Source organism: Ranitomeya imitator, chromosome 3 (genome assembly GCF_032444005.1).
Source record: "Ranitomeya imitator isolate aRanImi1 chromosome 3, aRanImi1.pri, whole genome shotgun sequence".
Lineage (NCBI taxonomy): Eukaryota > Metazoa > Chordata > Amphibia > Anura > Dendrobatidae > Ranitomeya > Ranitomeya imitator.
In genome coordinates this window covers 566,512,044-566,524,557 of record NC_091284.1, presented here as the reverse complement: position 1 = coordinate 566,524,557, position 12,514 = coordinate 566,512,044, and positions in this window count along the sequence as shown.

The window sequence follows — 12,514 nt, the reverse complement described above, 5'->3', positions numbered from 1 at the left end:
TAGAGATTTCAGGTCCATTATTTAGAGTATTATCTTCAATATCTAAATCCGTATTCATGTTACCATCCATGATTTCACTTGAAGTTTTTTCCACATCTGAGGTGACGTGAATGGAAAATCTCTCACTTAGAGATAATGAGGAACCCTCACCTGCCTGAATTTCATCAATTGTAACTAGTGGGAAGTTTCTTCTTATGGAACACTCCTCCTCATATTTCGATATATTTCCCCTTACAGGATGAGAGTTCTCTATTAAGTTTGTCTCATTTAGTTGGGGAATACCACTGTTTTCTAATCTTAAATCTCTACAAAATTTTCTTTGTTTCTTCTCTATGATCCCTTTCTCTTTTATCTTAATCTGTCTTCTTATACTGTTAGTGAGATATATGATCTCCTGAGAAGTCTCGAAGGGTTTGAGCTCTTCAAATAAGTCAGAGATTTCATTCCGGATCTTAATTAGCTAATTTTTTCTTTTCTTAATAATGAACAATACCACACTTCTAGAAAAGTCATTAAACATAGCATCCCATTCAGCCATGGTATCTAAATCGCCAATATCTCCTGATAAAGGTTTGTATACTACCAGAACCTTAGGTATGTGATTCATAGATAAATATCTTTCCAATGTGGCTATCTCCCATAAATCTCGCATTTCTTTGATAAGATGTTGTTCCAAAGTTTTCAACGAGTCAATAGCCTTACTAAGATCCTCCTTATTAGGATCTATGTATGTTGCTTGTGGGTCCGTTTGAAAAAACATGTGGATCTTGTAGCTCCTCTACTTTCTGTCGCACCAAAGTTCACTCATTGTGACTAATTAACTAGTAATGCTGCAGCCCCTCAGCAACAATAGTTGTGACTATTTAATAAAAACTAATTGTAAAAGCGGCCAGGGGCGCTGCATATAATTTATATTAATAATAGTGGTATTCCTGCTGCGAATATATGGACACAACTACCTGAATTGTCCAATGTAAAGTGCAAAAACACCAACTGCCATATATATATATCTCTATATCCGCGCTGGAAATGCCACAAAAAAATATATTTTTTTCTAGATGAAATATTATACTAACTAAAATAAATGGTGACTTAATTAGGCACTGATATAGCATTCAAGATGGTATATAAGATAAAAATGGTTACCGGATGATGACGAGCAATTTCCTCTTGATCCGGATTCCCGAATGTGTGCCCGGTAATGAAGGAATCTTTTGCAGTTTTGAAGGTAAGTATGTGAGGGGAGGGTGTAAAAAAGCCTGTCCCGGCCGGTGACAGACACCCTCTGCCTCACGAACGTAGTTACCTGGTCTTCAGCGCTATACAGCGCTTCCACACGCTGATTGCCGGCGAGGTGCAGGAAGCTTGCAGGACCTCGCATGATGTCACTCACACGTGATGCTTCACGGAGCGGCTACGGAATACGCACTTTGCCAAAAAGGTTCTTGTCCTGTCCAACGCGTTTCGGAGTCTACGGACTCCTTCCTCAGGGATGGGTCAGGGCATGTCAATGGTGCTATTTATATTTTATAGCGAGTGGAAGCGCTGGATTTGATTGGTTGAAAGTAAGAAGTTAATAAACTGCTATACACCTGTCCTGTGAAGAGTGGAAGCATTGGGTGCTAATTGTTAAAAGCGAAAAGTTCTATCTCGCTGTTAAGTCCATTCGGGATTAATGTATTTAGTTCAAAAATCCATTTACTGGAAGCGCTGTATAGCGCTGAAGACCAGGTAACTACGTTCGTGAGGCAGAGGGTGTCTGTCACCGGCCGGGACAGGCTTTTTTACACCCTCCCCTCACATACTTACCTTCAAAACTGCATAAGATTCCTTCATTACCGGGCACACATTCGGGAATCCGGATCAAGAGGAAATTGCTCGTCATCATCCGGTAACCATTTTTATCTTATATACCATCTTGAATGCTATATCAGTGCCTAATTAAGTCACCGTTTATTTTAGTTAGTATAGTATTTCATCTAGAAAAAAATATATTTTTTTGTGGCATTTCCAGCGCGGATATAGAGATATAAGTATGTAATAGTCACCTGTCCGCGTTCCAGCCGCCGGGCGTCGCTCCATCTTCCCGGCGCCTCCATCTTCCCGGCGTCTGCGCTCTGACTGTTCAGGTCAGAGGGCGCGATGACGCATATAGTGTGCGTGGCGCCCTCTGCCTGATCAGTCAGAGCAGAGACGCTGGGAAGATGGAGGCGCCGGAACGAGACGCTGGGAGCTGCAATCAAGGGAGGTGAGTGTGGCTTTTTTTTTTTTTACTGCAGCAGCAGCGGCAATGGCACAGCTTTATATAGGGAACTATGAACGGTGCAGAGCACTATATGGGGCACAGCTATAGGGAACAATGAACGGTGCAGAGCACTATATGGGGCACAGCTATAGGGAACAATGAACGGTGCAGAGCACTATATGGGGCACAGCTATAGGGAACAATGAACGGTGCAGAGCACTGTATATGGGGCACAGCTATGGGGCACAATGAACGGTGCAGAGCACTGTATATGGGGCACAGCTATGGGGCACAATGAACGGTGCAGAGCACTGTATATGGGGCACAGCTATGGGGCACAATGAACGGTGCAGAGCACGGTATATGGGGCAAAGCTATGGGGCACAATGAACGGTGCAGAGCACTGTATATGGGGCACAGCTATGGGGCACAATGAACGGTGCAGAGCACTGTATATGGGGCACAGCTATAGGGAACAATGAACGGTGCAGAGCACTATATGGGGCACCGCTATAGGGAACAATGAACGGTGCAGAGCACTATATGGGGCACAGCTATAGGGAAATAATGAACGGTGCAGAGCACTGTATGGGGCACAGCTATAGGGACAATCATGAATGGTGCAGAGCACTATGTGAGGCACAGCTATGGGGCAATAATGAACATGCAGAGCACTATATAGCACAGCTATGGGGCAAGAATGATCTATTTTTATTTTTTTAAATTCACCGGTAAATGCTGCATTTCCACCCTAGGCTTATACTCGAGTCAATAAGTTTTCCCAGTTTTTTGTGGCAAAATTAGGGGGGTCGGCTTATACTCGGGTCGGCTTATACTCAAGTATATACGGTATTTGTTTTCCTTTTCACAGATCAATGTTGTGCTGTGAAGCATGTGGGGGTTCAAGTTCCTCACCACACATCTAGATAAATTCCTTGTGGGGTCTACTTTCCAAAATGGGGTCACTTGTGCCAGTATTTCACTGATAGTGCGATTTCTCCTGTTACCCTAGTGAAATGAATAAAAATTGGGGCTAAAATAACTTCTTTTGTGGAAAAATGTGATTTTGTATTTTCACAGCTCAGCTTTATAAACTTCTGTGATATATGAATATATCATATATATCATATAGATCTCTTAAAATCACCTCAAATAAAACATGGTCCCAAAAAAATGATTTTGTAAATTTTGTTGGAAAATTGAAAAATCTATGGTCAACTTTTAACCCTCATAACTTCCTAAGAAAAAAAATAATGTTTTCAATATTGTGCTGACGTACAGTAGACATGTGGGAAATTTATGAATGAATTTATTTATGAATTTATTAAATATTTTGTGTGACATAACTCTCTGGTTTAAAAACATAAAAAATAAAAGTTTGAAAATTGTTAAGTTTTCAAAATTTTTGACAAATTTATGTTTTTTTCACAAATAAACACAAGCCATATTGAAGAAATTTTACCACTATTATGAAGTACAATATGTCATGAAAAAAATTGTCTCAGATTCAGATTCTTTTGAAGCATTCCAGAGTTACTACCTCACAAAGTGACACTGGGCAGAATTGTAAAATTTGGCCTGGCCATGAAGGTGCACACATTCGCTAAAGGGGTTAAAAGAGTCCCAGACTGGGGAGAACCTAACTCTTTAACAGAGAAATTCAGGAGTGTTGATGCTCTGTGGAACTGTTGCCCGCCTTTACCTCTGGTCACCCCATTGCCTCTTTCTGTCTGTTTTGATGCTGATGATCTCTTCGCTTCAGTGCTGATAGTCTGGCTCTGCATGCCAGCTTCCCAGTTTGGGACAATGAATTTGTCATCCATCAACGTGTCTACCACCCCTGCACCTTGGTCCTCCTGACTTTGTGACTTAACAACAGCAAGACTTACCGGCAACTGTGTCTCATCACCATCTTCCTCCTTAGCCAAAATATGCCATTTCATTATCTTCTTGTGACCATGGCTGCTCTAAGTTTTGTGCACCACTAAACAGGATGTCTTCATGTCCCTCTTGGAGCATGCTGGTTGCAAGGCCAGAATCAGTAAATGTTGTTGTAAAGAGCTCCTCAGAGTGCCCTACTGTGGGATCACTAGTCTCCTTGGACTCAACATGGTGGGAGGAAGGATGATCAGGGTGAGGATTAAGTGATCCAGACTGTAGGCTGATTAGACTGGACCATGTGGAAGACTGGGTAGTGCCACCAAGCCTGCTGGAAGCATTATCTGCTGTCCAACTGACCACCTGATCGCGCTCTTCTGGCATCTGAAGTGGTGTACTGTGCTTCCCTCAACAGGCATAGTTGCACCTGCCTGGCATCTGTGTGCACTATCATCAGCACTTCCATGACCTTTACCTCACGTCTTATGCATTGTATAATTGCTAAGTCTCTTGAAAGCAAGTTTATTTTTAATAAAATAAAAAAAATTGGTCACTTGCAGCAGTGAAAGATTTTTGGGAGTTTAATACCATTGTAATGTAACAAAAATAGTGCAAAAGTGTATGAATGACAATCAAATTCAATTCAGATAAAAATGTAAATGCTTTTTTGAAGTGTTATATGCCACAGAAATGTACCACAATGAACATAATACTGTATGGGTGAGAAATTTATCTGTACAAAACTTTTAAATGCTTTTTGGAGTGTTATATATTACAGAAATGTATCCTCGTAATACTGTGTGGCTGAGAAATGTAAGCCTGCAATAAATTTTAATGCTTTTTTCAGTTTTATAGATCAGAAGAAATGTCCCCAGACCATAAAATAGTGAATGGATAAGAACTATAATTTAGCCAATTTTTTTTTTACATTTTTTTGCAATGTTAGATAGTGTCACAGAATTTTACCCCAGACAATGGAATAGGGTATCAGTGAGAAATGTAATCCAGCTATTTTTAAATTCTTTTTTGGAGTGTTAGAAACACAGAAATGTACCACAGAACATGTGAAGCTCTATGGATGAAATGTTTAAGACTGCAACATTTTTGAATGCTTTTTTCAGTTTTATATCACAGGAATTGACCCCCAAACCATGGAATAATGTATGAATGAGAACTGTAATACAGCTAATTTTTGTAAACTTTTTTCTGTAGTGTTAGTAAGTATCACAAACATTTACCCCACACCATGGAATAGTGTATAGGTGAGAAATGTAAACCAGCTAATTTTTAATGTCTTTTTGGATTGTTAGATATCACAGAAATGTGCCACAGAACATGTGAAACTGTATGGCTGAGAAATGCAAGCCTGCAAATAATTTTAATGCTTATTTTCAGTTTTACAGATCACAGGAAATGTACTCCAGACCAAGTAATACTGTATGGTTGACAAATTTAAGCTTGCAAATTCTTTAGAGGGACACTGTCACCCCCTCCAGCCGTTATAAACTAAAAGAGCCACCTTGTGCAGCAGTAATACTGCATTCTAACAAGGTGGCTCTTTTAGTTTTTGCTTCTGTTATTCCCTCAATAAAGTGTTTTATAATTTTCCCCAGATACATATCTTTAGCCAGGGAGGCAGGTCTGAAGCCCCCTCTTTGAAGCGCCCAACTGCCGTCAGTCATCTCTTCTGGGCCGCTGGTCGCCGCCCCATTCAGCGCTGTTTACGTCTGAAATCCGTTGCCTGCGCTGTGCGTGCCTGCCAGGGGCAGAAATGTCACAACCAAGATGGCTATGGTACTACAGTGATTTGCAGGCAACTTCCGTATGCTTATTGGCTGTGTATCTGCACCAATAATGTGGGGCAGGGTTTCAACTTTTACATAGAGCACTACATATTGCTCTTTGAGTAATGAGTACATCTGTGCACCGTGATGCTCGAGTGATGACTGAGTATCACCAAGCACATTCGCTCATCCCTACTGCTCTTGGGTACATCAGATTCTCCTCTACAGAATTCTGCATTGATATCTGCAGTGTGATGAGGCAACCTGCACACTGGGGCAGAGATCTGATTGTTACTTCTCTTACCCCTTAATTTCTGGAGCACTTTGAGGTTTATTTGAAATTAAGTCTTAAAGGTGCAAATACAAATAAATGCACACAGCACAACCCCTAGCACCCCACTTGAACATATATCCTGAAGCAGGAAAGATAAAAAAGTTATTTGTTTTTCCACTTGATTCAGATGCCCCCCTACATACCACCGCACTACTACATCATGTGTTTAGCGCAACATGCAAAATTTGCCGAAGGGTCGTTTTCAAGTAAATGAATGAGGAAATTGAAACAGCACTTTTAGCGTGAGGTTTTGAAAGAACAGAAAGCAAGATAAAGTAATGGAGTATGTTACAAAGTTTTAGAACTTTGCAAAGACTGATCAATTGCTAAAAAAAAATGTAGTTAATCCATTACAATACACTATCAAACTCTAAAGGCATATTCACACATTATGTTTTTGTTACATTTTATGTGCATTTTTGCAGCGAAAAACATTACTTAACTGTACCAGCAAAGTAAATGAGATTTCTTAAATCTCAATCACATGTTTCTCTTTTGTCCTTGCAGATTTTAAGTAGTTTCAACTCCGCAGCATCTCAATTCTTTCAGCGTTTTTTTGCAAATCATTTCCCTATTTATATGAATTGAAAAGAAAAACGCATAAAAAACACATTAAAAATGCCTGTAAAAATGCACGTATTTCCAGCAGATTTTTCCGCAAATACAGAATATGTTCACATACCATAAGTATTGCAGATCATTGTTTTGTACAAACATTCTTAACTAGGCCATCCTCTGTTAATCTATTAAAATTATAGTGCAGTATTTCAATATTTTTATGCTTCTTCACATTTGGTCGGGAGATCCGCGGCCACTCCATGTACTCTGTTGTGATCTCTGTTCAATTTATACGTCTGTCTGACATCATCTTTACAAATTTTAATGAATCAAAGAGTAGTATTTTAATATAATGCTGTTTTGTTAAACTAAATGAGTCTTTGCTCAGAAATTTTACAATTAGACATATTAAGCTATGTCATTCAAAGCCGCTATGTTTCTGAAAGGTTTGTTTTTTAAGCTACTCTTGAAAATAGAATTAACTTTCAGCTTTTTGCAGTCATGTGAGCTGAAAAATTAAAAGTGTGGAAAGAGGCTTTATGCTAAATCCTTTTAAAACATTAGCAGAGCTAATAGTAGCCTATTATTCTCAGGAGATGTTAGATTTCTAGTTTAATATCCACTGGACTGCAAAAGTAGACACTTGTGCAAATACTTGGTGTAATTTGAGTTTCACCAATATATTTTCTTCTTGCTGCTTAAAAGACTTCTTGTAATTGTACCCTATGGAAAACTCATTTATTACCTAGAGCAAGTCAAGGTGCTTTAATGTCTCTATTTGGCACAATCAGCAATTAACGCTTGCATTTATGTTCTCCTTACTTTGCATTTTTCCAGACAATTCATCCAGAACTATAAAAAAACTTCAAACAAATGTGTAAGACTAAAATGACATAATATTTATAATGTAGCTGAACTAAAATAGGATTTTTTTCTGTGTCCTCTGTGTTTAAGCTTAGGTTTATGCTGAACTTGATTCCAATCCACAGGACTGTTTTAAATGTATATTCTACAGGTTTATATGTTTTTCATTAGCTGCAATAAAAATAAAAAATGTATATTCTTTAGTGTACATTTTTTTTGTGTGCCATTGTTAGAAGATTAAATCACTCAAGTAGAATTAAGGAGGGATATTGTAATTATGGGGTACTTTAATGTGGATTTTGGAATATTATTTGTGCACCCACATGCAAGTGGAGAAATTCAAAAGTGGGACTTAAAGGAGCATCTGTAAAACAATTTGTTTAGGTCATAAATTGGAGGAGATACTATTTGAGAGTTCGTATTTATAAATGACTAGATGGTTGCCTGATTCTAATGCATCTAGTATTCTAGAACATGTATGACGGAGCTTGTTCAGTAAACGTAGCATATAACAGCCCACATTGCATATAGCACAGCCCATGTAGCATATAGCACAGCCACGTAGTATATCACAGTCACATAGCATATAGCACAGCCACAAAGCATATAACAGCCCACGTAGTATATAGCACAGCCAAGTAGTATATAACACAGCCACATAGTATATAGCAGAGTCAGGTAGTATATAGCACAGCCACGTAGTACATAGCACAGCCATGTAGTATATAGCACAGCCACGTAGTATATAACACAGCCCACATAGCATATAACAGCCCACGTAGTATACAACACAGCCACATAGCATGTAGCACAGCCACGTAGCATATAGCACAGCCACGTAGCATACAGCCCAGCCATGAAGCATATAACAGCCCACGTAGTATCTAACACAGCCCACATAGCATATAACACAGCCCACGTAGTATATAGTACAGTCCACGTAGTATACAGCACAAAGACGTCGGTCCCAGCGTCTTTCTTAATCTCACTCTGTGCATAGGGTTACTGCTGGTTTTCCAGCTTCCGCCATTGAAGCCAGTGCTGGGCAGCGGCGAGCAGACGTTTTTGGGACTAAGTCCTGCTTTTCCCCTTCTGAGCATGCCCAGATTAAGATCTCCCATTGGAGATCGAGGGTCACATGCTCAGATACTGCAGCAGATCCCATTGGTCCTCCAGGAAGGTCCTGAAGGTGCTCAACTTCTGTGGCAACCTCCCATTTGTCCTTCTAGGAAGGACCTGTAGATGCTGCAGCTATAAAAAGTTCACATGAACGCATGGCCATGCGCTAGTGTAAACTTGTAAACATGTGTGTGTTGATGTGTGAAAGTCGTTCATTAATTATCACCTCCCTTGTGTATGACTACTCGCATAAGGTGGATGATTGCTATCTAGCGCCTGACTTAGCCATCAGCACGTAACACACAAAACAGCGTCTAATTGCTGTGACTGCCAGAGCGGCGCCATGCACTTTCACAGCGCTTTCCTGACCCAAGCCTGGGTGGTGAGCGGCGTCCACAAGTGCGGCACTGCACGCAATCTCGTGCATCTTTATTATTATTATTTCTGTCACTCTGACACCCCATTTGTGGTGTCGAGCGCAAGAGGTCTTTATGAACTCAAATCCTGTGTCTTGGGATTGAGTTCTGAGACTCCTTGCTTGCCCTCTTGGTGCGGTACCGTGGCCCTGTGACGCAACAGGGTTCGCTTCTTCACACAGGGTGAAGTTAACCCGTGTGTGTATCCACATTGTACCGCCATATAGTCCATCATTACTTGGCAGCAGGTTCCATCTCTGTACGGTGGACCCCAGGCTGCGAACGCACCTTACTCTATCTTTCTTATTATTTGGTGCGTTCCACTAGCCCTAACACAGGCACAGTCCACATAGCGTATAGCACAGCCACGTAGTATATAGCAGCCACGTAGTATATAATACAGCCCACGTAATATATAGCACAATCCACATAGTATATAGTACAGTCCATGTAGTATATAACACAGCCCACGTAGTATATAGCACAGTCAGTGTAGTATATAGCACAATCCACGTAGTATATAGCACAGTGCACGTAGTATATAGCACAGCCATGTAGTATATAGCACAGAAATGTAGTATATAGCACAGGCACAGCCCACGTAGTGTATAGCCCAGCCACGTAGTATATGGCAGCCACGTAGAATATAGCACAGCCACAGAATATATAACACAGCCCACGTAGTATATAGCACAGCCCACGTAGTATATAGCAGTGTGGGCACCATATCCATGTTAACCCCTTCATGACCCAGCCTATTTTGACCTTAAAGACCTTGCCGTTTTTTGCAATTCTGACCAGTGTCCCTTTATGAGGTAATAACTCAGGAACGCTTCAACGGATCCTAGCGGTTCTGAGATTGTTTTTTCGTGACATATTGGGCTTCATGATAGTGGTAAATTTAGGTCAATAAATTATGCGTTTATTTGTGATAAAAACGGAAATTTGGCGAAAATTTTGAAAATTTAGCAATTTTCACACTTTGAATTTTTATTCTGTTAAACCAGAGAGTTATGTGACACAAAATAGTTAATAAATAACATTTCCCACATGTATACTTTACATCAGCACAATTTTGGAAACAAAATTTTTTTTGCTAGGAAGTTATAAGGGTTAAAATTTGACCAGCGATTTCTCATTTTTACAACGAAATTTACAAAACATTTTTTAGGGACCACCTCACATTTGAAGTCAGTTTACGGGGTCTATATGGCTGAAAATACCCAAAAGTGACACCATTCTAAAAACTGCACCCCTCAAGGTGCACAAAACCACATTCAAGAAGTTTATTAACCCTTCAGGTGCTTCACAGCAGCAGAAGCAACATGGAAGGAAAAAATGAACATTTAACTTTTTAGTCACAAAAATTATCTTTTAGCAACAATTTTTTTGATTTCACAATGGTAAAAGGAGAATCTGAACCATGAAAGTTGTTGTCAAATTTGTCCTGAGTACGCTGATTCCTCATATGTAGGGGTAATCCACTGTTTGGGCGCACGGCAGGGCTTGGAAGGGAAGGAGCGCCATTTGACTTTTTTGAATGAAAAATTGGCTCCACTCTTTAGCGGACACCATGTCACGTTTGGAGAGCCCCCGTGTGCCTAAAAATTGGAGCTCCCCCACAAGTGACCCCATTTTGGAAACTAGACACCCCAAGGAACTTATCTAGATGCATAGTGAGCACTTTGAACCCCCAGGTGCTTCACAAATTGATCCGTAAAAATGAAAAAGTACTTTTTTTTCACAAAAAAATTCTTTTAGCCTCATTTTTTTCATTTTCACATGGGCAACAGGATAAAATGGATCATAACATTTGTTGGGCAATTTCTCCTGAGTACATCGATACCTCACATGTGGGGGTAAACCACTGTTTGGGCACATGGTAAGGCTCGGAAGGGAAGGAGCGCCATTTGACTATTTGAATGAAAAATTATTTCCATCGTTAGCGGACACCATGTCACGTTTGGAGAGCCCCTGTGTGCCTAAACATTGGAGCTCCCCACAAGTGACCCCATTTTGGAAACTAGACCCCCCAAGGAACTTATCTAGATGCCTAGTGAGCACTTTAAACCCTCAGGTGCTTCACAAATTGATCTGAAAAAATGAAAAAGTACTTTTTTTTCACAAAAAATTTCTTTTCGCTTCAATTTTTTCATTTTCACATGGGCAATAGGATAAAATGGATCCTACAATTTGTTGGGCAATTTCTCCCGAGTACGCCAATACTTTATATGTGGGGGTAAACCACTGTTTGGGCACACGGCAGGGCTCGGAAGGGAAGGCATGCCATTTGACTTTTTTAATGGAAAATTAGCTCCAATTGTTAGCGGACACCATGTCGCGTTTGGAGAGCCCCTGTGTGCCTAAACATTGGAGCTCCCCCACAAGTGACCCCATTTTGGACACTAGACCCCCCAAGGAACTTATCTAGATGCATATTGAGCACTTTAAACCCCCAGCTGCTTCACAGAAGTTTATAACGCAGTGCAAAGAAAATAAAAAATAACTTTTCTTTCCTCAAAAATGATTTTTTAGCCTGGAATTTCCTATTTTGCCAAGGGTATTAGGAGAAATTGGACCCGAAATGTTATTGTCCAGTTTGTCCTGAGTACGCTGATACCCCATATGTGGGGGTAAACCACTGTTTGGGCGCACGGCAGGGCTTGGAAGGGAAGGAGGGCCATTTGACTTTTTTGAATGAAAAATTGGCTCCACTCTTTAGCGGACACCATGTCACGTTTGGAGAGCCCCCGTGTGCCTAAAAATTGGAGCTCCCCCACAAGTGACCCCATTTTGGAAACTAGACACCCCAAGGAACTTATCTAGATGCATAGTGAGCACTTTGAACCCCCAGGTGCTTCACAAATTGATCCGTAAAAATGAAAAAGTACTTTTTTTTCACAAAAAAATTCTTTTAGCCTCATTTTTTTCATTTTCACATGGGTAACAGGATAAAATTGATCGTAACATTTGTTGGGCAATTTCTCCTGAGTACATCGATACCTCACATGTGGGGGTAAACCACTGTTTGGGCACATGGTAAGGCTCGGAAGGGAAGGAGCGCCATTTGACTTTTTGAATGAAAAATTATCTCCATCGTTAGCGGACACCATGTCACGTTTGGAGAGCCCCTGTGTGCCTAAACATTGGAGCTCCCCACAAGTGACCCCATTTTGGAAACTAGACCCCCCAAGGAACTTATCTAGATGCCTAGTGAGCACTTTAAACCCTCAGGTGCTTCACAAATTGATCTGAAAAAATGAAAAAGTACTTTTTTTTCACAAAAAATTTCTTTTCGCCTCAATTTTTTCATTTT